This window comes from Phyllobates terribilis, unplaced genomic scaffold, assembly GCF_046119375.1.
Source record: "Phyllobates terribilis strain yellow unplaced genomic scaffold, ASM4611937v1 Scaffold_5__5_contigs__length_657084704, whole genome shotgun sequence".
Classification (NCBI taxonomy): Eukaryota; Metazoa; Chordata; class Amphibia; order Anura; family Dendrobatidae; genus Phyllobates; species Phyllobates terribilis.
This window is the reverse complement of record NW_027362765.1, coordinates 62,401,938-62,428,593: the sequence shown is the minus strand read 5'-3', so window position 1 is coordinate 62,428,593 and position 26,656 is coordinate 62,401,938. Positions and strand designations below refer to the sequence as shown.

General features: G+C 47.6%; 2 protein-coding genes across 2 annotated transcripts in view; one reads left to right on the top strand and one right to left on the bottom strand.

The window, feature by feature from the left end:
• The window catches only part of LOC141271986 (uncharacterized), a 1,184,418-nt gene that overhangs the window by 718,964 nt on the left and 438,798 nt on the right, over nt 1–26,656 (bottom strand). The window lies entirely within an intron of this gene.
• Nucleotides 12,626–26,656, top strand: part of LOC141270788 (gastrula zinc finger protein XlCGF66.1-like) — a 90,179-nt gene continuing 76,148 nt past the window's right edge. Inside the window, exon 1 of the mRNA XM_073680897.1 lies at nt 12,626–12,709. The gene's annotated coding sequence lies outside the window, so the exon portion shown is untranslated. The remainder of the gene's footprint in view (nt 12,710–26,656) is intronic.

Below are 26,656 nucleotides of genomic sequence, written 5' to 3'. Positions count from 1 at the left end.
CTGACCCTATGTGGTGTGCCTTTCTAGTAGGAGTAGCGAGGGGTCGCATCAAGATATGATCACGACCTCCGGTTCTTGGTTAAGGATTAGTCGCCTCTACCAACTTGGGATCCGGTACCCTGTTCTGCCAACCCGTCATCCGCAATCTCCTGGGCCTTTAGGGTTCCTTTCTGTTTCTGTTCCTTTCTGTTTCTGTTCCTTCTGGCCCTGGCCTTCACTCTAGACCTGCCTCGTGGAGCTGGGCCCAGACTGAGCCACAGCTCCCTGTCAGCCCTCCTGGCTGAACTCCTTCTCTTCTCCTCCTGACTGAACTTCTTTTAGAATTAAGATGGTGCCCACCTTATATACCTCCCTCTAGTGTATGAGCCCAGGTGACTTGCAACCAATGGGCTCCTACCTATGCCCCTCCTGCTCCTACATCACTGGGTTTTCCTCCCCCCTCCCCACTCCAGCCAGGGACATGGTCTGTCGTGCATGCATTACTGTCTAATGGGAGCACCGTTGAGCTGTCCCCCGGAAATGGGGTGTGTGTGATGCATGCAGCTAAATGAGCCCTGGTCCACACTCCATCCTTACCCGGAATGGGTAAGGTGCAATACCCCTGTAGCGACCGAACCCTCGGGGCGCTACATTCCCCCCTGGTAAACCACAGCACGTCCTCAGGCTGGAAAAGAGCAAAGACAATTTAAAACATACAAAGTTTTAGAATGCATTCGCATATAAGACAATAACTATTAACCCATCCCTTTATGGGAGGCACTTTTCTCTTTTAACGTTACTGGTACACTTTTTCTCTTTTAACAAATATTACAAGACTTTCTTCGCACACATAAAATACTATAAAACTTCTTTTAGCAGCATATAAAACTTTTCATTTAAAACATCTTTAAGTAAACATATTCTTGGGTACTGGCCGCGGTGCAACTTGCGACCAGGTGTTCACTCTTCTTAAAGGTGCAACAGTCCAGTAAATTCGTCCTGAGGTAGACGCTGCAGTCTTTTTAGAAAACCAGTAGGGGGCGCTTTAGGAAGCGCAAGTATTTACAAGATGGCCGCTCTCAATCCTCGGCCAGGTAGGGAAAGGGATGGCTGTTCTCAGTCCCCAGCCAGGTAACTTAGGGGATGGGGCAACTTTTCAAACCGGTAACAGTCCCACAACAGTTCTTGTACCCTGACGGGTAACTATTTACATTTGTGCGCTGCCACTTTTCAGTAGCGGTGTCCTCCTTGCACACCTTCTTCGTCCGGGTAATCTTCAGGCCCGTCCGGGCCCTCTTGACTTTCTCCACAGTTGTATTGGAGCTCCTCCTCTGTGAGCCGGTGGACGTGGAGGGCATATAATCCCTTTGCACCCTTGTGCCGGGTGTAGGTGACCACGTCACCAGGGTACAGGTCACATCCGTGATGTCCCTCTGGCAGGTGACTCTCGACGTCCCTTCTTGTCATGAAGACGTCGTTCGTGGCCTCCGGGTCTCTAATGAAGCCCCAGCCGTGCTCCAGCTGAAACTTTACTACGGTCCCGGTGGCTCGGGGACCGCGGGCGGCTTGGGGATCCTGACGGGCTCTCCGTTTCTGTTCTGCGCTCCGGGCTTGGAGTCGCTCCTCCCTGATACGCCTCTCCCGCCTCTCTCTCTCAAAGGTCGCCAGCTGCTGACGGCAGGACTCCAGGCGACGGGCTGCGTCCGCCCGGGTTTCCTGGGTGAACCCCATTAGATTTTCGCCAGTGGGGTCCCACTCAAACTGGACATCCTGTAGTGGGGGCTGGGTGACTTCCACCGGCTCCGGAGCAGGTATCAGAGGCTCACGCGGGGGTTGAGCTCTCCATGGGTGGCCGCTGGTCAGCTCGGCCGGCCACACCAGGGGCAGTCCATCCGGGCCGGTGTGCTGGGCAAATAGATCCGCGCCCAGGGGTGGTATGGCAGGGGGCCCCGGTCGGGGAGCAGCGCCCGGGGGCACTTGGCCTTGCGACCAGGCCGGTGGTCGCCTGCTGGTCGTGCCCGGGAGTGGCGCAGTCAAGGTAGGGGGCGCTGGTGAGGCAGCGGCGCCCGGGTGCACTAGGCCTTGCGTCCCGGCCTGTGGCGCCTCTTTCTTTATTGCGCCCGGGGTTAAAGGGCACAGCGCGGGGCGGGGCGTGACAGCAGCGCTTGCAGCCTGAGGCCTAGCTGGTGGCGGCGGAGGTGTGGTGTCAGGTACGGTTCCCGGGGCTTCGGGTCCCGCAGCGGGAGGCGGGGGCAGGCTTGCGGCCTCAGGGCTTGGGGTGATGATGTCCCCGTTACCTGCCTCGGTCTCTGTGGCCTCCTCCGCGTCGTCGTCCTCGGCCACCGGTCCACCTTCACCACCCTCGGAGGCAGGCGTGCTGCTCGGCCCTGGTGATGTCTCCTGCTGGTGAGTTGCATGCTGCCAGGCCAACTCCTCCTTCCACCCGGCAAACGCATCTCGCTGCGCCCGGACCATCCTCCGGTCCAAATCCTCCAGCGCAGCTCACGCACACTCCGGGTCTCTGGGGAGCTGTGCCAGCAACTCCGTTAGGCTGCACGGTGGTTCAGCCTGCAGCAGGCTACGGGCCAGGGTGCTGGTGGGGTTCGTTGCTTCTTCCATTCCCGGGTGCGGTATGTCCAGACTGATCCAGACCGCACCCTGCCCCACAGTTTTCTTTCCTGTCCGCCCCCATTGGGGGTGGTCTTGGGGCCACCTGTTGACAATCACCTTCAGGGGCAGCCCCCCCACGTTGATGGACATCTCCACAGCCGCACTCATGGCTGTTGGGGGCGGGCTCCTTCTTTGGCGCCACTCTGGGACCTGGCCCACGATGGGAGGTGGCCTCCTGCTGTCTTTTGGCGTGCACATAATGGCGTCCGCTCTGCCGGGGCAGGAAAAACTGCAGAAGATGGCAGGAAGCGACTGAAGATGGCGTCCGATGGCGGGGAAACGACTCCGGATGGCGGGGAACCTCTCTCAGGTAAGTGCAAAGTCTCTTTCAGGCACGCAATACCCGTTTGCGGCGGGTTGGTAACGATCCTGCCGACTACGCCAAAAGTTGACGCGCCCCCTGGGCCTAGCGTACACGTGTAGTGGGTTACCCGGAACCAGGTCTCTAGGGGGGGGTGGTAGTCTCCGTGGCGGTGACCCAGTCCCGTGGCTCAGGGTGGTCAAACCAGTGGCAGTCTATTTATGTGATTTTTATGGTTAATTGTCCGACTACGCCACCCGTGGATTGCGGTCAGTGCGAACCGCCGCTGCAAGGCAGACCGCTGGGGCTGATGGTGTATGCAGCTGAGGTAGTGTGACTCCCCACGGGAAGAGTGCAGCCCCAGGGCAGTGTAGTAGATGGTGGGGGTGATAGTGCACGGGCGTCCCAGCACTAGTAGTGCTGGTGCGGCGATGAAGCACAGAGACGTGGGGTTGCAGTTCAAGTTCTTTACACACAGTTCTTTATATTCCCAGTCACTCCACCGACAATGACTGCCCAAGCCGTGCTGCGTCCACCAGATGCGGGGGCTCAGTCAACCCCCAGGCAATTCCAGAGTGTGTCACAGGACTCCCTTCTATTCCTTTCTCTGGCCGTGCCCCACCAGTGACACTACGTCTGTCCAGCTCCCGCGGGCCTTCTCTTGGGAGGGCTTCGTGCTCACCTCCCTGACCCTATGTGGTGTGCCTTTCTAGTAGGAGTAGCGAGGGGTCGCATCAAGATATGATCACGACCTCCAGTTCTTGGTTAAGGATTAGTCGCCTCTACCAACTTGGGATCCGGTACCCTATTCTGCCAACCCGTCACCCGCAATCTCCTGGGCCTTTAGGGTTCCTTTCTGTTTCTGTTCCTTTCTGTTTCTGTTCCTTCTGGCCCTGGCCTTCACTCTAGGCCTGCCTCGTGGAGCTGGGCCCAAACTGAGCCACAGCTCCCTGTCAGCCCTCCAGGCTGAACTCCTTCTCTTCTCCTCCTGACTGAACTTCTTTTAGAACTAAGATGGTGCCCACCTTATATACCTCCCTCTAGTGTATGAGCCCAGGTGACTTGCAACCAATGGGCTCCTACCTATGCCCAGAAACCGTCCCCTCCTGCTCCTACATCACTGGGTTTTCCTCCCCCCTCCTCACTCCAGCCAGGGACGTGGTCTGTCGTGCCTGCATTACTGTCTAATGGGAGCACCGTTGAGCTGTCCCCCGGAAATGGGGTGTGTGTGATGCATGCAGCTAAATGAGCCCTGGTCCACACTCCATCCTTACCCGGGAGTGGAATATCACACCTCTGGTTTGAGGTGCAATACCCCTGTAGCGGCCGAACCCTCGGGGCGCTACATTGCCACTTAGTGATAAATAAGTGGGTCTTGGGTTGCCGTTTGGGCACTCAGTCTCTAAAAGGTTCATCATCACTGTCCTAGGCTAAATGGTGTCATGAATTTCCCCAAAATAAAATTATATAATTAGACTTATACTGATTGGAGACTGGTTGCATGTTACATCTATACTCACAGATCATTCTCTTGATCAACAGTTTGTCTCTGATATACAGTATCTCTCACATCAGCACTTTACCAGCCATTTTCCCAATTGTCTGATTACTTCCGAATTAATCCTTTATTAATATCAACCTGGACAGCATGGCTGAAGACCAGACAATTGTCATTATACCCTAACTATCCCACCTACCTCTCCTTAACTTAAAATGTGGACATTCTCATCATACTTTTTACATTTGGTATAAAATGGGACTTAGAACTATTGACAATTTATTAGATCATTCAAATTGACGCATAATAACTATTTCAGAGCTTAATTCTAAATACCAAAAAAATTCTATTGCATTTTTCCCCTATTTACAAGCTAAGGCTATATGCCCACAATGCAGATTTAATGAGTTTCCGCGGCGGCATTTCCGCCGCGGAAACGCATTAAAAATGCTTGTTAAGATGTCTGCCATGTTTCCCAATGATAATCCGCATGTGCTGTGCACATGCTGCGGAAATTTCTGCTGCGGATTATCATTGCGGAAAAATCCACAGTACAACCATTTCTTGTGCGGTTTCGCCGCCATGCGGATGTTATGAGAATAACACAGTGACTGAGTATTTAACTTGCTCAGCCACACCCTTAGGTGGAGATATGGTGAATGACTTCCCACCCATCTCAATGTCATTCACAAAAAACACTACCTTTTAATATGGTGGTTTAACCCCCAACACAGAGGCGTTGCTAGGGTTTTTGGTTCAGGGAGAGCGAAACTTCTGAGTGGGCCCCTAGCCAGGTAACCCTGATTACAACTATGGTGGCGCACCCAGATAGTGGATGTAGGAGAACCTCAGCAGATGACCGCGCTGTTACAAAAAATAATCTCTATACAAAGACCAGCACTGATACTACTGCTATATGGTGACATATATTGATACATCCCAGTCCTGCAGAACATATAAGAGATCACAGCACAGTTATATATAGTAACTTACAGCTGACGTTCTTTCTGGTTAAATTGTTCACTTTTCACGTCTTTTCCATCTGGCCCAGACTGACACGACAGCGTCTCTATCCAGGTCTCAGGTCTGCAGAGATCACAATAAAGACACATTTGACTCCTTACATTTCAGGCATCGTCCCCATCTATTCCCAACCTGCACAAGCGCCTCATCCAGCTGATACCCCAATACTGAGCCTCTGCTGCCATATGTGTCCCTATTACTGCTCCTTCCGTGTAGTACTGTGTGCCCTCTAGATGGTAAAACAACCCTCTAGAATATAATAATGCCATGTGCAAGTGTCCTAGAAAACAATGCCCACATTTTACCCCCTAGAAAGTGTGTCCCTTTGACAGTCATAATAACCTGAGTTCCCCTATAACGATAAGTGCCCACTTAACTTTTAATAATGTCCTGAGTCTCCCCCCATGTACAGCTCCCCTCTACACAGTATGATGCGCTCTTATACACAGTATAATGACCCCTCACTGTACAGTACCCCCCACACAGTATACTGACTCCTTAGCCTCCAAACTGATGGCTTCCACACTGTATGATAGCCCCCACACTGTGCAAAGAATCCACATTATCTCCCACACTGTATGACCCTAACTGTAATCCCCACACTGTATAAATAGCCTATATATAATATAATCCACCAGATAGTCCTCAATATAGTATAATGCACTCCCATGGGCAGAGTCTGTAGTATAATCCCCCCATAGGTGTAATAGTGGGGAAGGACGTAGCCTTCCCTTGGCACTGAAGTAGTTAAAGGAAGTGTCCCTGTAGTTAGACCTCTCTGAACTGTTGGTAGGCCAAGCTAAGGGGTTAGCTTCAGTGGTCCAGTCAGTAGAGTAAAGGGGGAACTTAGTGCCCTGATCAAGCCTTGAGAGTTATAGAGCTTGTTCCTGGCATAATTCCTTGTGGGCTGCAGTACTTGTAATCAGCCACAAGATGCAACTGTCCTGGGTGCAGATGTCAGGATGAGTCTGCTAGCAGTGTTACAGACAGTGATGGGGTTAATACTGTGTGATGACAGTCCACAGAGGGTTGTCACTTTAGGAAAATCCCTGCTTAGTTTCCAGAATCAGGAAGTGATGAGTAGTAAGAGATAGGACAGTGAACTGTACGGGCAGCCTGACTATATGGTGGCTGCTAGGGTAGACGGGAGCTCCATACCCTCAGACAGTGGTATCACCAGTGTAAAAGTCTCCCTACGCAAGAGTCCTGTTAGACGGCCGGAGAAACTCAACAGAGGTATTGAGGACCCGGGGCACTTCTAGTCTGCAGAAAGCAGAGGAAGATAAATAGGACTCCAGGCTAAGACGTGGGGGAAATATTAGATCCGGAACACTGTTGATATTGTAGAAGAGTCTCTTGGGCTAGAGATTAGAATCACAGAGATGCTTCACTTAAAGAGGGAACCAGGGCTGAAGATGTTGCCAGCGCCTGTGAGGGAGATAATAACCTGTTGGGCCTTATCCATTATATCTGCCTGTAAATATTGTACATATTCCTCTTCCCCAAGTAAAGTCCAAGTTATGGTTAAGAACCTCGTGTCCTCTGAATTTATTCCTGCCCTGGTCCCAGAAGAGAAATGCCTGGAGACAGCCGCGATCGGATGGTTTGAAGTAAGTGGAGAGCCCCGCATACACAGCCACACATCAGAGGGAGGACACGAATTGTCTGTAGGGTGCCAGAGCGAGAGGGGGCTACAGCTCGCCCACGACTACCTCACTGGGGCACCTTATATAGGCAGTGTCTGTAGTATAATCCCCCCATAGGCAGAGTCTGTAGTATAATTCCCCCCATAGGCAAAGTCTGTAGCATAATTCCCCCCATAGGCAAAGTCTGTAGCATACTCCCCCCCCACCATAGGAAAAATAAAAAATAAACACAAGCACAATACTCGCCTTTCTCTCCTCCTCGTTCCCCCGCTGCTCTGAGCGCCCGGCCCGCACACATCTTCAGAACAGCAGGCCGGGCACCAAGTGATGACGTCAGTGACGTCAGATGCAGAGGGGGGACTGATGGTAGGGGGAGCGTCGCGCTCCCTCTCTCATCACTGAGCTTTCGGTGATGGGCAGGGGGGCCCCACACCCCCACCCCCCTCCGTCGGGCAGTGCAGGGACATCGAGTCTCCCTGCTCTGCCCCAGAGGGTAACTGATACAGTTACAACAGCGTTGTTCCGGGTGGGCCCCCTCGGAGCGTGGGGCCCGGGGCCACCGCCCCCTCTGCCCCCCCCCGGTAACATGCTGGAGGAAATTTAATTTGTAGGTTTAGTTCACTGAAGCTAGTAGCCGCAGTGAAACATATCTCCCCTCACATATATCACCAGTGACTCTGTCACAATAGCCATAAGTTTCTTACTTCAGTGCAATATAAAGAAACTACCTTATTGAACTCGTTCTACGCCAGGGTAGCAAGCATTTTTATTGGTACATTTCCGGCACCATTTTTTTTAAGACACTGTGTTTGTAAATTCGCATATACAGCGTCTTCAATAAAATTGTGCCAGAGATTGGGGTATGCGCACGCGCACAACAGCAGGATAGCAGTGCGCACGTGCCAGCCATAGAAATAATGGTGATGGGCGGTGCATGCGCACTGTTTCGTTGATGTTATAGTATATTACTTCAATAAAATGGCACTGGAGTCAGCATGTGCACTTACTGTGATCTCCGGCACCTTTTCATTGAAGACACTGCGCTGACTCTGGCGTCATTTTATTGAAGTATTGTACTACAAAATTAAAGGGAACAATTTATGCCAGGATAGGTGAGCATATAATAGGATGGGGCACCAGGATGGGGGTCATATAATAGGTTGGGGGACCATATAATAGGATGGGGGAGCATATAATAGGATGGGGGACCAGAACGAGGGAGCATATAATAGGATGGGAGACCAGGATAAGGGGCATATAATAGGATGGGAACCAGTCTGAGGGCGCATATAATAGGATGGGGAACCAGTCTGGGGGAGCTTATACAAGGATAGGGGACCATATACCAGGACTAGCTATTGAACCCGTTCTATGTCTGGGTGGCGAGCATTTTTATTGGTATATTTTTCTGCTATTTTAAAGGAAAGCTGTCACCAGAAATAACAATGTTAACCTGCAGATATGCGGTTAATCTGCAGTTTGGCGTCTGCACTTAGCCGAATGGAGAAAGGGAGAAAATGAACTTTCTTCTCCCCGGCAGGATTCGGTTTCTGTCATGGGGGTGGCGCTGGTTCTGTCACCGCTCTGAGAATACAGAGTGACCACTGTAACCGCACCCCCAGTCCCGATTGACACTGGCTCTACATTGAAGCTGGTTGTCAGTCAGGGCCGGGGTCAGTTTACCGCGGCCACTCTATATTCTTAGAGCAATGACTGAAACAATGCCGCCCCCATGACTGAAACGGAACGCTGACAAGGAGAATAAAGTTCATTTTCTCCCTGCAGCATTCAGCTAAGTGCAGGCGCCGGACAGGATAATAAAGCTGTTAACCTGCAGATTAACAGCTTATCTGCAGGTTAACACTGTAATTTCTGGTGACAGGTTCCATTTAACATAGCACAAACATACAAAAATGTATCAATAAAAATGCTCGCCACCTGGGCATAGAACGGGTTCAATAGCTAGTCCTGGTATATGGTCCCCTATCCTTGTATATGCCCCCCAGCCTGGTATATGCTCCCCCAGACTGGTTCCCCATCCTATTATATGGCCCCCATCCCATCCTGGTCTCCCATCCTAATATATGCTCCCTCATCTTGGTCCCCCATCCTATTATATGCTCCCCTCCATCCTGGTCCCCCATCCTATTATATGCTCCCCTATCCTGGTATATTGCCACCAGCCTGATTCCCCATTCTATTATATGCTTCCCCAGCCTGGCCCCCATCCTATTTTATGCTCCCCCATACTGGTCCCCATCCTTGTTCCATACAAACAAAAAAAACCCCTGAGAATTTGTCTTCAATAAAATGGTGCTGGAGATCGCACTATGCGCAGGTGCTGCCTTCGGCGTCACACTTCTCCAGCCTGGCCGGAGATTGCAGTATGTATTTAAGGAGCCGGAGATCGCAGTATGCAGTCAATGCCTACGCATACCACGATCTCCGGCGCCACACTCCTCCCCCCCTTGTCCTCCTCTATTAAGGATGGACTCAGAACATTCTCAGAGCGAGGCTCAATAGGGTTACTCGCGGTCAGCAGCAGGCAGGAGCGTGAGAATTTCAGTGCCTGCAGCTGACCGGGAGTGAACTATGAAGTCCTGTTCTGAGAACTTTCTCACAACGAGACTCCATAGGACTCGATGGGCGTCGTGGGACATTTCACTATTGAATTACCATTGGAACTTCCAAGATTTATGTTTAATTAATAAATGGGTAAACAAGGGAGTGGGGGAGTCTTTATTCAAATAAAGTATCTTTTTAAGCACTCACTTACTGGGTAATTAACAGGGGGTGTCTGATAGATGCCGCCCCATGAATAACCTCTGGGCTTGATGTCAGCGAATGTTACACAGCTGACATCAACCCCAAAATATTACCCTACTTGCCTACACACCAGGGCTAGTGGGAAGAGCAGGTCAAAGAGCTAGAATTGGTGCATCCAAGGGATGCATCATTTCTGGGGTGGCTGAGGGCTGGGGTCATTAGTCTGGAGATGGCCAAATATCCATGGACCTTACCATCCTGAGAATACCAGCATCCAGCTGTCTGCTTCACCTTGGCTGGTTATTAAAAATAGGGGGGACCCCACGTTGTTTTTTTCATTCATTACTAATATATAAATAAATGAAAATACTAATAAATGAAAAAAAATGACATGGGATCCACCCTATTTTTAATAACCAGCCAAGGGAAAGCAGACAGCTGTGAGCTGATCTTATTATTCTGGGAAGGGGCCAATATCCATGGACCTTCCCAACCTATTAATATCAGCCCCCAGCTGCATGCTTTGCCTTTGCTGGTTATTTAAAAAAATGAAGTAGGGTCGCCCCCACTTTAATAACCAGCTGAGGCAAAGCAGACAGCTGGAGGATGATATTAATAGGCTAGGAAGGTCCATGGATATTGGCCCCTTCCCAGCGTAATAAGACCAGCCCTCACCCGCCCCAGAAATGGCACATCAATTAGATGTGCCAATTTTGGCGCTTAGCTTCGGCTCTTACCGACTACCCTGGTGTGGTAGCAATCAGGTGAATGGGATTGTGGGTTTCATGTTAGCTGTGTAATGTCCGTTGACATCAAGCCCACAGGTTAGTAATGGAGAGGAGTCTATAAGACACCCCCATTAGTAACCCAGTAAATCAAAAGAGAAGTAAAAACATAAAAAAAAATCTTTATTTGAAAAAACAATTTCCCTCTTTCCCCCATTTATTGAACAAAAATAAAATAATCCACAGGGTCCACCATAGTCCATTAATCCATAATATGGAGGTCCCACGCTGATCCCAGTCTTCTTCGTCCAGTCGATGGAGCTCGGAGAACGCAGCTACATAGACTGGAGCAGCAGCCATTGCCGGGTCTCACGCTGCGCTCCGCAAGACCCGGCTACTGTGAACTGAGGTGACGTCAGTAAGGCCATCTCAGTTCACAGCAGCCGGTTCCGAGGGCCGCGCGAGTGTCAGACTCGCCGTCGCTAATCTAATGGATGCGCCATTTCTGGTGCGGCTCAGGGCTGGTGATATTAGTCTGGGAAGGTGGGCAATAAACATGGAGCTTCCCAGCCTATTAATATCAGCCCGCAGCTGTCTGCCTAGCCTTTGCTGGTTATTAAAAATAGGGGGGACCCCATGTCTTTTTTTTAATAATCAGTCAAAGCTAAATAGACGGCTGTGTGGTGATATTAATAGCATGTGAAGCTCCATGTTTCTTTCCGCCTTCCCAGACTATTAAGACCAGCTCTCAGCTGTCTGCTTTCACTCAGCCTGTTAATAAAAATAAGGGGAACCCCACGCCATTCTTTTCTTTTATTAGCTAAATGCATGTACAGTAAGCTACACATGTGCTGCACTAATTATATATCTCAACGACATCTTTCCATTTATCTCTTCTATTCTGACGGTTCACGCTATGAATTTACTGCACTCGCCTGATAACGTGTCAGTGCGATTTTTCTCTCACACCTATTGACATGCATTGGTGAGTCTCGGCCATTTTATGTGGTCGTACACAGCATGCTGTGATTTTTTTTTACCTCACCCCAATTCCAGGTGAGGAAAAACTCGTAGATGAACACTGTCTAATTGAATAACATTGTTCAGAGAGCAATGCGATTTTTTTTCTCACATTACACTCTCCGATTTTATATGCAGATGTGAGCGAACCCTTAGGCCACGGCCCCACTATCAGTATTCGGTCAGTATTTTTTCTCAGGAGTGGGAGCCAAAACCAGGTGAGGAACAATCAGAGAAAAGGTATAATAGAAACAAGTCACCAATTCTGCATTTATCACCCACTCCTGGTTTTGTCTCCCACTCCTGAGAAAAAATACTGACCGAATACTGATAGTGGGGCTGTGGCCTTATATATTAGATCTCCAGTGAGAGGATCCGATATTGTAGGGACCTGAATGGGGAGAAGATGACGATGTAACATCACAAAGATCCCATGTAAGAAATCTCCGGAGCTGTTACCGGCTTCACATGATCACTACATCCAGTCATGGCCCCGTCCTGCCCCCGGTATAACACACAATCACATTATAGTCACATACAGGGATTTATCACAGAATATCTCCAATCCAGCACCAAAAATACAGAATAAATCTAATAGGAAAATATCTTAAACACTTAATTATGTCTATGGAAAGCAGCAACAGAAAACACATTAATATTCTCAGTGCTGAGGAGGTTAATGGTGCCTGTGTCCGGTAATAAGGAATCTCCATGGTATATACCAAATCCTAGTGTCCTAAGGCAGGGTTCCCCAGCTCCAGTCCTCAAGGACCACCAACAGGTCATGTTTTCAGGATTTCCTTAGTATTGCACAGCTGATAATTCCATCACCTCAGCAATACTAAGGAAATCCTGAAAACATGACCTGTTGGTGGGCCTTGAGGACTGGAGCTGGGGAACACTGGGCTAAAGGCTCTGTGATGACGTCATCTGAAAACTCTATTGTAGGAGGAGCCATTATAGAGTCTGCAAAGTGTGATAAGAATCATGTGACCCCCTGACTCCTCCCCTCCTGTGACCTCATCACAGGTCCTGTGTGCACAGAACAGCCATATATGTGGTGGAGGCTCTGCAGGTGGAGGTATGTGGAGTTCCCCCATTACTATTAACCCCCTCAGTGTCGAGTGATTTTAGGTTTCGTTCCGTCACCAAACACCTTTCTAGAGTGTAAAGCACAGGCGATAATGCTGCAATAAGACCTAATACTTTTAGGTCAGTTTCATATAGTCCTGGTTTTGTACTTAAAAGTATGAACCGTGAGGCTCTGACCAGACAAAGGGCCCCTGACTGACAATAAACTGCCTCATATGTCAGGAGAACCGCAGCCGGGCCGAGGCTGTGTCTCAGTCAGTGACCTCAGATATAATGGAGGAGGATCTATCTCTGTCAGTGACCTCAGATATAATGGAGGAGGCTCTATCTCTGTCAGTTACCTCAGATATAATGGAGGAGGCTCTATCTCTGTCAGTGACTTCAGATATAACGGAGGAGGCTCTATCTCTATCAGTGACCTCAGATATAATGGAGGAGGCTCTGTCTATGTCACTGACCTCAGATATAATGGAGGAGGCTCTATCTCTGTCAGTGACCTCAGATATAATGGAGGAGGCTCTATCTCTGTCAGTGACCTCAGATATAATGGAGGAGGCTCTATCTCTGTCATTATACCTCAGATATAATGGAGGAGGCTCTATCTCTGTCAGTGACCTCAGATATAATGGAGGAGGCTCTATCTCTGTCAGTGTCCTCAGATATAATGGAGGAGGCTCTATCTCTGTCAGTGTCCTCAGATATAATGGAGGAGGCTCTATCTCTGTCATTATACCTCAGATATAATGGAGGAGGCTCTATCTCTGTCATTATACCTCAGATATAATGGAGGAGGCTCTATCTCTGTCAGTGACCTCAGATATAATGGAGGAGGCTCTATCTCTGTCAGTGTCCTCAGATATAATGGAGGAGGCGCTGTCTCAGTCAGTGACCTCAGATATAATGGAGGAGGCTCTATCTGTTACCTCAGATATAATGGAGGAGGCTCTATCTCTGTCAGTGACCTCAGATATAATGGAGGAGGCTCTATCTCTGTCAGTGACCTCAGATATAATGGAGGAGGCTCTATCTCTGTCAGTGACCTCAGATATAATGGAGGAGGCTGTATCTCTGTTACCTCAGATATAATGGAGGAGGCTCTATCTCTGTCAGTGACCTCAGATATAATGGAGGAGGCTCTATCTCTGTCAGTGACCTCAGATATAATGGAGGAGGCTCTATCTCTGTCACTGACCTCAGATATAATGGAGGAGGCTCTATCTCTGTCAGTGACCTCAGATATAATGGAGGAGGCTCTATCTCTGTCAGTGACCTCAGATATAATGGAGGAGGCTCTATCTCTGTCATTATACCTCAGATATAATGGAGGAGGCTCTATCTCTGTCAGTGACCTCAGATATAATGGAGGAGGCTCTATCTCTGTCAGTGTCCTCAGATATAATGGAGGAGGCTCTATCTCTGTCAGTGACATCAGATATAATGGAGGAGGCTCTATCTGTTACCTCAGATATAATGGAGGATGCTCTATCTCTGTCAGTGACCTCAGATATAATGGAGGAGGCTCTATCTCTGTCAGTGACATCAGATATAATGGAGGAGGCTCTATCTCTGTCAGTGTCCTCAGATATAATGGAGGAGGCTCTATATCTGTCAGTGACATCAGATATAATGGAGGAGGCTCTATCTGTTACCTCAGATATAATGGAGGATGCTCTATCTCTGTCAGTGACCTCAGATATAATGGAGGATGCTCTATCTCTGTCAGTGACCTCAGATATAATGGAGGAGGCTTTATCTCTGTCAGTGACCTCAGACATAATGGAGGAGGCTCTATCTCTGTCAGTGACCTCAGATATAATGGAGGAGGCGCTGTCTCAGTCAGTGACCTCAGATATAATGGAGGAGGCTGTATCTCTGTTACCTCAGATATAATGGAGGAGGCTCTATCTCTGTCAGTGACCTCAGATATAATGGAGGAGGCTCTATCTCTGTCAGTGACCTCAGATATAATGGAGGAGGCTCTATCTCTGTCAGTGACCTCAGATATAATGGAGGAGGCTGTATCTCTGTTACCTCAGATATAATGGAGGAGGCTCTATCTCTGTCAGTGACCTCAGATATAATGGAGGAGGCTCTATCTCTGTCAGTGACCTCAGATATAATGGAGGAGGCTCTATCTCTGTCAGTAACCTCAGATATAATGGAGGAGGCTCTATCTATGTCAGAGACCTCAGATATAATGGAGGAGGCTCTATCTATGTCAGAGACCTCAGATATAATGGATGAGACTCTATCTCTGTCAGTGACCTCAGATATAATGGAGGAGGCTCTATCTCTGTCAGTAACCTCAGATATAATGGAGGAGGCTCTATCTCTGTCAGTGCCCTCAGATATAATGGAGGAGGCTCTATCTATGTCAGAGACCTCAGATATAATGGATGAGACTCTATCTCTGTCAGTGCCCTCAGATATAATGGAGGAGGCTCTATCTCTCTCTGTGACCTCAGATATAATGGAGGAGGCTATATCTCTGTCAGTGACCTCAGATATAATGGAGGAGGCTCTGTCTCGGTCAGTGACCTCAGATATAATGGAGGAGGCTCTATCTATGTCAGAGACCTCAGATATAATGGAGGAGGCTCTATCTCTGTCAGTGACCTCAGATATAATGGAGGAGGCTCTATCTCTGTCACTGACCTCAGATATAATGGAGGAGGCTCTATCTCTGTCAGTGACCTCAGATATAATGGAGGAGTCTCTGTCAGTGACCTCAGATACAATGGAGGAGGCTCTATCTCTGTCAGTGACCTCAGATATAATGGAGGAGGCTCTATCTCTGTCAGTGACCTCACATATAATGGAGGAGGCTCTATCTCTGTCAGTGACCTCAGATATAATGGAGGAGGCTCTATCTCTGTCAGTGACCTCAGGTATAATGGAGGAGGCTCTATCTCTGTCTGTGACCTCAGATATAATGGAGGAGGCTGTATCTCTGTTACCTCAGATATAATGGAGGAGGCTCTATCTCTGTCAGTGACCTCAGATATAATGGAGGAGGCTGTATCTCTGTCAGTGACCTCAGATATAATGGAGGAGGCTCTATTTCTCTCAGTGACCTCAGATATAATGGAGGAGGATCTATCTCTGTCAGTGACCTCAGATATAATGGAGGAGGCTCTATCTCTGTCAGTGTCCTCAGATATAATGGAGGAGGCTCTATCTCTGTCAGTGACCTCAGATATAATGGAGGAGGCTCTATCTCTGTCAGTGACCTCAGATATAATGGAGGAGGCTCTATCTCTGTCAGTGACCTCAGGTATAATGGAGGAGGCTCTATCTCTGTCTGTGACCTCAGATATAATGGAGGAGGCTGTATCTCTGTTACCTCAGATATAATGGAGGAGGCTCTATCTCTGTCAGTGACCTCAGATATAATGGAGGAGGCTCTATCTCTGTCAGTGACCTCAGATATAATGGAGGAGGCTCTATCTCTGTCAGTGACCTCAGATATAATGGAGGAGGCTCTATCTCTGTCAGTGACCTCAGATATAATGGAGGAGGCTGTATCTCTGTTACCTCAGATATAATGGAGGAGGCTCTATCTCTGTCAGTGACCTCAGATATAATGGAGGAGGCTCTATCTCTGTCAGTGACCTCAGATATAATGGAGGAGGCTCTATCTCTGTCAGTGACCTCAGATATAATGGAGGAGGCTCTGTCTATGTCACTGACCTCAGATATAATGGAGGAGGCTCTATCTCTGTCAGTGACCTCAGATATAATGGAGGAGGCTCTATCTCTGTCAGTTACCTCAGATATAATGGAGGAGGCTCTATCTCTGTCATTATACCTCAGATATAATGGAGGAGGCTCTATCTCTGTCAGTGACCTCAGATATAATGGAGGAGGCTCTATCTCTGTCAGTGTCCTCAGATATAATGGAGGAGGCTCTATCTCTGTCAGTGACATCAGATATAATGGAGGAGGCTCTATCTCTGTCAGTGACCTCAGATATAATGGAGGAGGCTTTATCTCTGTCAGTGACCTCAGACATAATGGAGGAGGCTCTATCTCTGTCAGTGACCTCAGATATAATGGAGGAGGCGCTGTCTCAGTCAGTGACCTCAGATATAATGGAGGAGGCTGTATCTCTGTTACCTCAGATATAATGGAGGAGGCTCTATCTCTGTCAGTGACCTCAGATATAATGGAGGAGGCTCTATCTCTGTCAGTGACCTCAGATATAATGGAGGAGGCTCTATCTCTGTCAGTGACCTCAGATATAATGGAGGAGGCTGTATCTCTGTTACCTCAGATATAATGGAGGAGGCTCTATCTCTGTCAGTGACCTCAGATATAATGGAGGAGGCTCTATCTCTGTCAGTGACCTCAGATATAATGGAGGAGGCTCTATCTCTGTCAGTAACCTCAGATATAATGGAGGAGGCTCTATCTATGTCAGAGACCTCAGATATAATGGAGGAGGCTCTATCTATGTCAGAGACCTCAGATATAATGGATGAGACTCTATCTCTGTCAGTGACCTCAGATATAATGGATGAGACTCTATCTCTGTCAGTGCCCTCAGATATAATGGAGGAGGCTCTATCTATGTCAGAGACCTCAGATATAATGGATGAGACTCTATCTCTGTCAGTGCCCTCAGATATAATGGAGGAGGCTCTATCTCTCTCTGTGACCTCAGATATAATGGAGGAGGCTATATCTCTGTCAGTGACCTCAGATATAATGGAGGAGGCTCTATCTCTGTCAGTGACCTCAGATATAATGGAGGAGGCTCTGTCTCGGTCAGTGACCTCAGATATAATGGAGGAGGCTCTATCTATGTCAGAGACCTCAGATATAATGGAGGAGGCTCTATCTCTGTCAGTGACCTCAGATATAATGGAGGAGGCTCTATCTCTGTCACTGACCTCAGATATAATGGAGGAGGCTCTATCTCTGTCAGTGACCTCAGATACAATGGAGGAGTCTCTGTCAGTGACCTCAGATACAATGGAGGAGGCTCTATCTCTGTCAGTGACCTCAGATATAATGGAGGAGGCTCTATCTCTGTCAGTGACCTCAGATATAATGGAGGAGGCTCTATCTCTGTCAGTGACCTCAGATATAATGGAGGAAGCTCTATCTCTGTCAGTGTCCTCAGATATAATGGAGGAGGCTCTATCTCTGTCAGTGACCTCAGGTATAATGGAGGAGGCTCTATCTCTGTCTGTGACCTCAGATATAATGGAGGAGGCTGTATCTCTGTTACCTCAGATATAATGGAGGAGGCTGTATCTCTGTCAGTGACCTCAGATATAATGGAGGAGGCTGTATCTCTGTCAGTGACCTCAGATATAATGGAGGAGGCTCTATTTCTCTCAGTGACCTCAGATATAATGGAGGAGGATCTATCTCTGTCAGTGACCTCAGATATAATGGAGGAGGCTCTATCTCTGTCAGTGACCTCAGATATAATGGAGGAGGCTCTATCTCTGTCAGTGACCTCAGATATAATGGAGGAGGCTCTATCTCTGTCAGTGACCTCAGATATAATGGAGGAGGCTCTATCTCTGTCAGTGACCTCAGGTATAATGGAGGAGGCTCTATCTCTGTCTGTGACCTCAGATATAATGGAGGAGGCTGTATCTCTGTTACCTCAGATATAATGGAGGAGGCTGTAACTCTGTTACCTCAGATATAATGGAGGAGGCTATATCTCTGTCAGTGACCTCAGATATAATGGAGGAGGCTCTATCTCTGTCAGTGACCTCAGATATAATGGAGGAGGCTCTATCTCTGTCAGTGACCTCAGATATAATGGAGGAGGCTCTATCTCTGTCACTGACCTCAGATATGATGGAGGAGGTTCTATCTCTGTCACTGACCTCAGATATAATGGAGGAGGCTCTATCTCTGTCAGTGACCTCAGATATAATGGAGGAGGCTCTATCTCTGTCACTGACCTCAGATATAATGGAGGAGGCTCTATCTCTGTCAGTGACCTCAGATATAATGGAGGAGGCTCTATCTCTGTTACCTCAGATATAATGGAGGAGACTCTATCTCTGTCAGTGACCTCAGATATAATGGAGGAGGCTCTATCTCTGTCATTGTACCTCATATAATGGAGTAGGCTCTATCTCTGTTACCTCAGATATAATGGAGGAGACTCTATCTCTGTCAGTGACCTCAGATATAATGGAGGAGTCTCTGTCTCTATTACCTCAGATATAATGGAGGAGGCTCTATGTCTGTCAGTGACCTCAGATATAATGGAGGAGGCTCTAACTCTGTCAGTGACCTCAGATATAATGGAGGAGGCTCTATCTCTGTCAGTGACCTCTGATATAATGGAGGAGGCTCTATCTCTGTCAGTGACCTCAGATATAATGGAGGAGGCTTTATCCCTGTCAGTGACCTCAGATATAATGGAGGAGGCTCTATCCCTGTCAGTGACCTCAGATATAATGGAGGAGGCTCTATCTCTGTCACTGACCTCAGATATGATGGAGGAGGTTCTATCTCTGTCAGTGACCTCAGATATAATGGAGGAGGCTCTATCTCTGTCAGTGACCTCAGATATAATGGAGGAGGCTCTATCTGTCAGTGACCTCAGATATAATGGAGGAGGCTCTATCTCTGTCAGTGACCTCAGATATAATGGAGGAGGCTCTATCTCTGTCAGTGACCTCAGATATAATGGAGGAGGCTCTATCTCTGTCAGTGACCTCAGATATAATGGAGGAGGCTCTGTCTCTGTCAGTGTCCTCAGATATAATAGAGGAGGCTCTATCTCTGTCAGTGACCTCAAATATAATGGAGGAGGCTGTACCTCTGTCACTGACCTCAGATATAATGGCGGAGGCTGTATCTCTGTCAGTGACCTCAGATATAATGGAGGAAGCTCTGTCTCTGTGAGTGACCTCAGATATAATGGAGGAGGCTCTATCTCTGTCAGTGACCTCAGATATAATGGAGGAGGATTTATCTCTGTCAGTGACCTCAGATATAATGGAGGAGGCTCTATCTCTGTCAGTGACCTCAGATATAATGGAGGAGGCTCTATCTCTGTCAGTGATCTCAAATATAATGGAGGAGGCTCAATCTCTGTCACTGACCTCAGATATAATGGTGGAGGCTCTATCCCTGTCAGTGACCTCAGATATAATGGAGGAGGCTCTATCTCTGTCACTGACCTCAGATATGATGGAGGACGTTCTATCTCTGTCAGTGACCTCAGATATAATGGAGGAGGCTCTATCTCTGTCAGTGACCTCAGATATAATGGAGGAGGCTCTATCTCTGTCAGTGACCTCAGATATAATGGAGGAGGCTCTATCTCTGTCAGTTACCTCAGATATAATGGAGGAGGCTCTATCTCTGTCACTGACCTCAGATATAATGGAGGAGGCTGTATCTCTGTCAGTGACCTCAGATATAATGGAGGAAGCTCTGTCTCAGTCAGTGACCTCAGATATAATGGAGGAGGATCTATCTCTGTCACTGACCTCAGATATAATGGAGGAGGCTCTATCTCTGTCAGTTACCTCAGATATAATGGAGGAGGATCTATCTCTGTCAGTGACCTCAGATATAATGGAGGAGGCTCTATCTCTGTCAGTGACCTCTGATATAATGGAGGAGGCTCTATTTCTGTCACTGACCTCAGATATAATGGAGGAGGCTCTATCTCTGTCAGTTACCTCAGATATAATGGAGGAGGCTCTATCTTTGTAAGTGACACAGATACAGTGGAGGAGGCTCTAGCTCTGTCAGTGACCTCAGATATAATGGAGGAGGCTCTATCTGTCAGTGACCTCAGATATAATGGAGGAGGCTCTATCTCTGTCAGTGACCTCAGATATAATGGAGGAGGCTCTATCTCTGTCAGTGACCTCAGATATAATGGAGGAGGCTCTATCTCTGTCAGTGACCTCAGATATAATGGAGGAGGCTCTGTCTCTGTCAGTGTCCTCAGATATAATAGAGGAGGCTCTATCTCTGTCAGTGACCTCAAATATAATGGAGGAGGCTGTACCTCTGTCACTGACCTCAGATATAATGGCGGAGGCTGTATCTCTGTCAGTGACCTCAGATATAATGGAGGAAGCTCTGTCTCTGTGAGTGACCTCAGATATAATGGAGGAGGCTCTATCTCTGTCAGTGACCTCAGATATAATGGAGGAGGCTCTATCTCTGTCAGTGACCTCAGATATAATGGAGGAGGCTCTATCTCTGTCAGTTACCTCAGATATAATGGAGGAGGCTCTATCTCTGTCACTGACCTCAGATATAATGGAGGAGGCTGTATCTCTGTCAGTGACCTCAGATATAATGGAGGAAGCTCTGTCTCAGTCAGTGACCTCAGATATAATGGAGGAGGATCTATCTCTGTCACTGACCTCAGATATAATGGAGGAGGCTCTATCTCTGTCAGTTACCTCAGATATAATGGAGGAGGATCTATCTCTGTCAGTGACCTCAGATATAATGGAGGAGGCTCTATCTCTGTCAGTGACCTCTGATATAATGGAGGAGGCTCTATTTCTGTCACTGACCTCAGATATAATGGAGGAGGCTCTATCTCTGTCAGTTACCTCAGATATAATGGAGGAGGCTCTATCTTTGTAAGTGACACAGATACAATGGAGGAGGCTCTAGCTCTGTCAGTGACCTCAGATATAATGGAGGAGGCTCTATCTGTCAGTGACCTCAGATATAATGGAGGAGGCTCTATCTCTGTCAGTGACCTCAGATATAATGGAGGAGGCTCTATCTCTGTCAGTGACCTCAGATATAATGGAGGAGGCTCTATCTCTGTCAGTGACCTCAGATATAATGGAGGAGGCTCTGTCTCTGTCAGTGTCCTCAGATATAATAGAGGAGGCTCTAGCTCTGTCAGTGACCTCAAATATAATGGAGGAGGCTGTACCTCTGTCACTGACCTCAGATATAATGGCGGAGGCTGTATCTCTGTCAGTGACCTCAGATATAATGGAGGAAGCTCTGTCTCTGTGAGTGACCTCAGATATAATGGAGGAGGCTCTATCTCTGTCAGTGACCTCAGATATAATGGAGGAGGATTTATCTCTGTCAGTGACCTCAGATATAATGGAGGAGGCTCTATCTCTGTCAGTGACCTCAGATATAATGGAGGAGGCTCTATCTCTGTCAGTGATCTCAAATATAATGGAGGAGGCTCAATCTCTGTCACTGACCTCAGATATAATGGTGGAGGCTCTATCCCTGTCAGTGACCTCAGATATAATGGAGGAGGCTCTATCTCTGTCACTGACCTCAGATATGATGGAGGACGTTCTATCTCTGTCAGTGACCTCAGATATAATGGAGGAGGCTCTATCTCTGTCAGTGACCTCAGATATAATGGAGGAGGCTCTATCTCTGTCAGTGACCTCAGATATAATGGAGGAGGCTCTATCTCTGTCAGTTACCTCAGATATAATGGAGGAGGCTCTATCTCTGTCACTGACCTCAGATATAATGGAGGAGGCTGTATCTCTGTCAGTGACCTCAGATATAATGGAGGAAGCTCTGTCTCAGTCAGTGACCTCAGATATAATGGAGGAGGATCTATCTCTGTCACTGACCTCAGATATAATGGAGGAGGCTCTATCTCTGTCAGTTACCTCAGATATAATGGAGGAGGATCTATCTCTGTCAGTGACCTCAGATATAATGGAGGAGGCTCTATCTCTGTCAGTGACCTCTGATATAATGGAGGAGGCTCTATTTCTGTCACTGACCTCAGATATAATGGAGGAGGCTCTATCTCTGTCAGTTACCTCAGATATAATGGAGGAGGCTCTATCTTTGTAAGTGACACAGATACAATGGAGGAGGCTCTAGCTCTGTCAGTGACCTCAGATATAATGGAGGAGGCTCTAGCTCTGTCAGTGACCTCAGATATAATGGAGGAGGCTCTGTCTCAGTCAGTTACCTCAGATATAATGGAGGAGGATCTATCTCTGTCACTGACCTCAGATATAATGGAGGAGGCTCTATCTCTGTCAGTTACCTCAGATATAATGGAGGAGGATCTATCTCTGTCAGTGACCTCAGATATAATGGAGGAGGCTCTATCTCTGTCAGTTACCTCAGATATAATGGAGGAGGCTCTATCTCTGTAAGTGACGCAGATACAATGGAGGAGGCTCTAGCTCTGTTAGTGACCTCAGATATAATGGAGGAGGCTCTAGCTCTGTCAGTGACCTCAGATATAATGGAGGAGGATCTATCTCTGTCAGTGTCCTCAGATATAATGGAGGAGGCTCTATCTCTGTCAGTGACCTCAGATATAATGGAGGATGCTCTAGCTCTGTCAGTGTCCTCAGATATAATGGAGGAGGATCTATCTCTGTCAGTGACCTCAGATATAATGGAGGAGGCTCTGTCTCTGTCAGTAACCTCAGATATAATGGAGAAAGCTCTATCTCTGTCAGTGACCTCAGATATAATGGAGGAGGCTCTATCTCTGTCAGTGACCTCAGATATAATGGAGGAGGCTCTATCTCTGTCAGTGACCTCAGATATAATGGAGGAGGCTCTATCTCTGTCAGTGACCTCAGATATAATGGAGGAGGCTCTATCTCTGTCAGTGACCTCTGATATAATGGAGGAGGCTCTATCTCTGTCACTGACCTCAGATATAATGGAGGAGGCTCTATCCCTGTCAGTGACCGCAGATATAATGGAGGAGGCTCTATTTTTGTCACTGACCTCAGATATGATGGAGGAGGTTCTATCTCTGTCAGTTACCTCAGATATAATGGAGGAGGCTCTATCTTTGTAAGTGACATCAGATATAATGGAGGAGGCTCTATCTCTGTCAGTGACCTCAGATATAATGGAGGAGGCTCTATCTCTATTACCTCAGATATAATGGAGGAGGCTCTATCTCTGTCAGTGTACCTCAGATATAATGGATGAGGCTCTATCTCTGTTAGTGACCTCAGATATAATGGAGGAGACTCTATCTCTGTCAGTGACCTCAGATATAATGGAGGAGGCTCGATCTCTGTCAGTGACCTCAGATATAATGGAGGAGGCTCTATCTCTATTACCTCAGATATAATGGAGGAGGCTCTATCTCTGTCAGTGACCTCAGATATAATGGAGGAGGCTCTATCTCTGTCAGTGACGTCAGATATAATAGAGGAGGCTCTATCTCTGTCAGTGACCTCAGATATAATGGAGGAGGCTCTATCTCTGTCAGTGACCTCAGACATAATGGAGGAGGCTCTATCTCTGTCAGTGACCTTAGATATAATGGAGGAGGCTCTATCTCTGTCAGAGACCTCAGATATAATGGAGGAGGCTCTATCTCTGTCAGTTACCTCAGATATAATGGAGGAGGCTCTGTCTCTGTCAGTGTCCTCGGCTATAATAGAGGAGGCTCTATCTCTGTCAATGACTTCAGATATAATGGAGGAGGCTCTATCTCTGTCACTGACCTCAGATATAATGGAGGAGGCTGTATCTCTGTCAGTGACCTCAGATATAATGGAGGAAGCTCTGTCTCAGCCAGTGACCTCAGATATAATGGAGGAGGCTCTTTCTCTGTCAGTTACCTCAGATATAATGGAGGAGGATCTATCTCTGTCAGTTACCACAGATATAATGGAGGAGGCTCTATCTCTGTCAGTTACCTCAGATATAATGGAGGAGGCTCTATCTCTGTCAGTGTACCTCAGATATAATGGAGGAGGCTCTATCTCTTATTACCTCAGATATAATGGACGAGGCTCTATCTCTGTCAGTGTACCTCAGAAATAACGGAGGAGGCTCTATCTCTGTTAGTGACCTCAGATATAATGGAGGAGACTCTATCTCTGTCAGTGACCTCAGATATAATGGTGGAGGCTCTACCTCTGTAAGTGACCTCAGATATAATGGAGGATGCTCTATCCCTGTCAGAGACCTCAGATAAAATGGAGGAGACTCTGTCTCTGCCAGTGTCCTCAGATATAATGGAGGAGGATCTATCTCTCTGTTACCTCAGATATAATGGAGGAGGCTCTATCTCTATCAGTGACCTCAGATATAATGGAAGAGGCTGTATCTCTGTCAGTGACCTCAGATAGCTCTATCTCTGTCAGTGACTTCAGATATAATGGAGGAGGCTCTGTCTCTATTACCTCAGATATAATAGAGGAGGCTCTATCTCTGTAAGTGACCTCAGATATAATGGAGGAGGATCTATCTCTGTAAGTGACCTCAGATACAATGGAGGAGGCTCTATCTCTATTACCTCAGATATAATGGAGGAGGCTGTATCTCTGTCAGTGACCTCAGATATAATGGAGGAGGCTCTACCTCTGTCAGTGACCTCAGATATAATGGAGGAGGCTCTACCTCTGTCAGTGACCTCAGATATAATGGAGGAGGCTCTATCTCTGTCTGTGACCTTAGATATAATGGAAGAGGCTCTATCTCTGTCAGAGACCTCAGATATAATGGAGGAGGCTCTATCTCTGTCAGTTACCTCAGATATAATGGAGGAGGCTCTGTCTCTGTCAGTGTCCTCGGATATAATAGAGGAGGCTCTATCTCTGTCAATGACTTCAGATATAATGGAGGAGGCTCTATCTCTGTCACTGACCTCAGATATAATGGAGGAGGCTGTATCTCTGTCAGTGACCTCAGATATAATGGAGGAAGCTCTGTCTCAGTCAGTGACCTCAGATATAATGGAGGAGGCTCTATCTCTGTCATTTACCTCAGATATAATGGAGGAGGCTCTATCTCTGTCAGTTACCACAGATATAATGGAGGAGGCTCTATCTCTGTCAGTGACGCAGATACAATGGAGGAGGCTCTATCTCTGTCAGTGACCTCAGATATAATGGAGGAGGCTCTAGCTCTGTCAGTGACCTCAGATATAATGGAGGAGGATCTATCTCTGTCAGTGACCTCAGATATAATGGAGGAGGCTCTATCTCTGTCAGTGACCTCAGATATAATGGAGGAGGCTCTATCTCTGTCAGTGACCTCAGATATAATGGAGGAGGCTCTATCTCTGTCAGTTACCTCAGATATAATGGAGGAGGCTCGATCTCTGTCAGTGACCTCAGATATAATGGAGGAGGCTCTGTCTCTGTCAGTGACCTCAGATATAATGGAGGAGGCTCTAGCTCTGTCAGTGACCTCAGATATAATGGAGGAGGATCTATCTGTCAGTGTCCTCAGATATAATGGAGAAAGCTCTATCTCTGTCAGTGACCTCAGATATAATGGAGGAGGCTCTGTCTCTGTCAGTAACCTCAGATATAATGGAGAAAGCTCTCTCTCTGTCAGTGACCTCAGATATAATGGAGGAGGCTCTATCTCTGTCAGTGACCTCAGATATAATGAGGAGGCTCTATCTCTGTCAGTGACCTCAGATATAATGGAGGAGGCTCTATCTCTGTCAGTGACCTCAAATATAATGGAGGAAGCTCTATCTCTGTCAGTGACCTCAGATATAATGGAGGAGGCTCTATCCCTGTCAGTGTCCTCAGATATAATGGAGGAGGCTCTATTTCTGTCACTGACCTCAGATATGATGGAGGAGGTTCTATCTCTGTCAGTGACCTCAGATATGATGGAGGAGGCTCTATCTCTGTCAGTGACCTCAGATATGATGGAGGAGGCTCTATCTCTGTCAGTGATCTCAGATATAATGGAGGAAGCTCTGTCTCAGTCAGTGACCTCAGATATAATGGAAGAGGCTCTATCTCTGTCAGTGACCTCAGATATAATGGAGGAGGCTCTATCTCTATTACCTCAGATATAATGGAGGAGGATCTATCTCTGTCAGTGACCTCAGATATAATGGAGGAGGCTCTATCTCTGTCAGTTACCTCAGATATAATGGAGGAGGCTCTATCTCTGTAAGTGACGCAGATACAATGTAGGAGGCTCTATCTCTGTCAGTGACCTCAGATATAATGGAGGAGGCTCTAGCTCTGTCAGT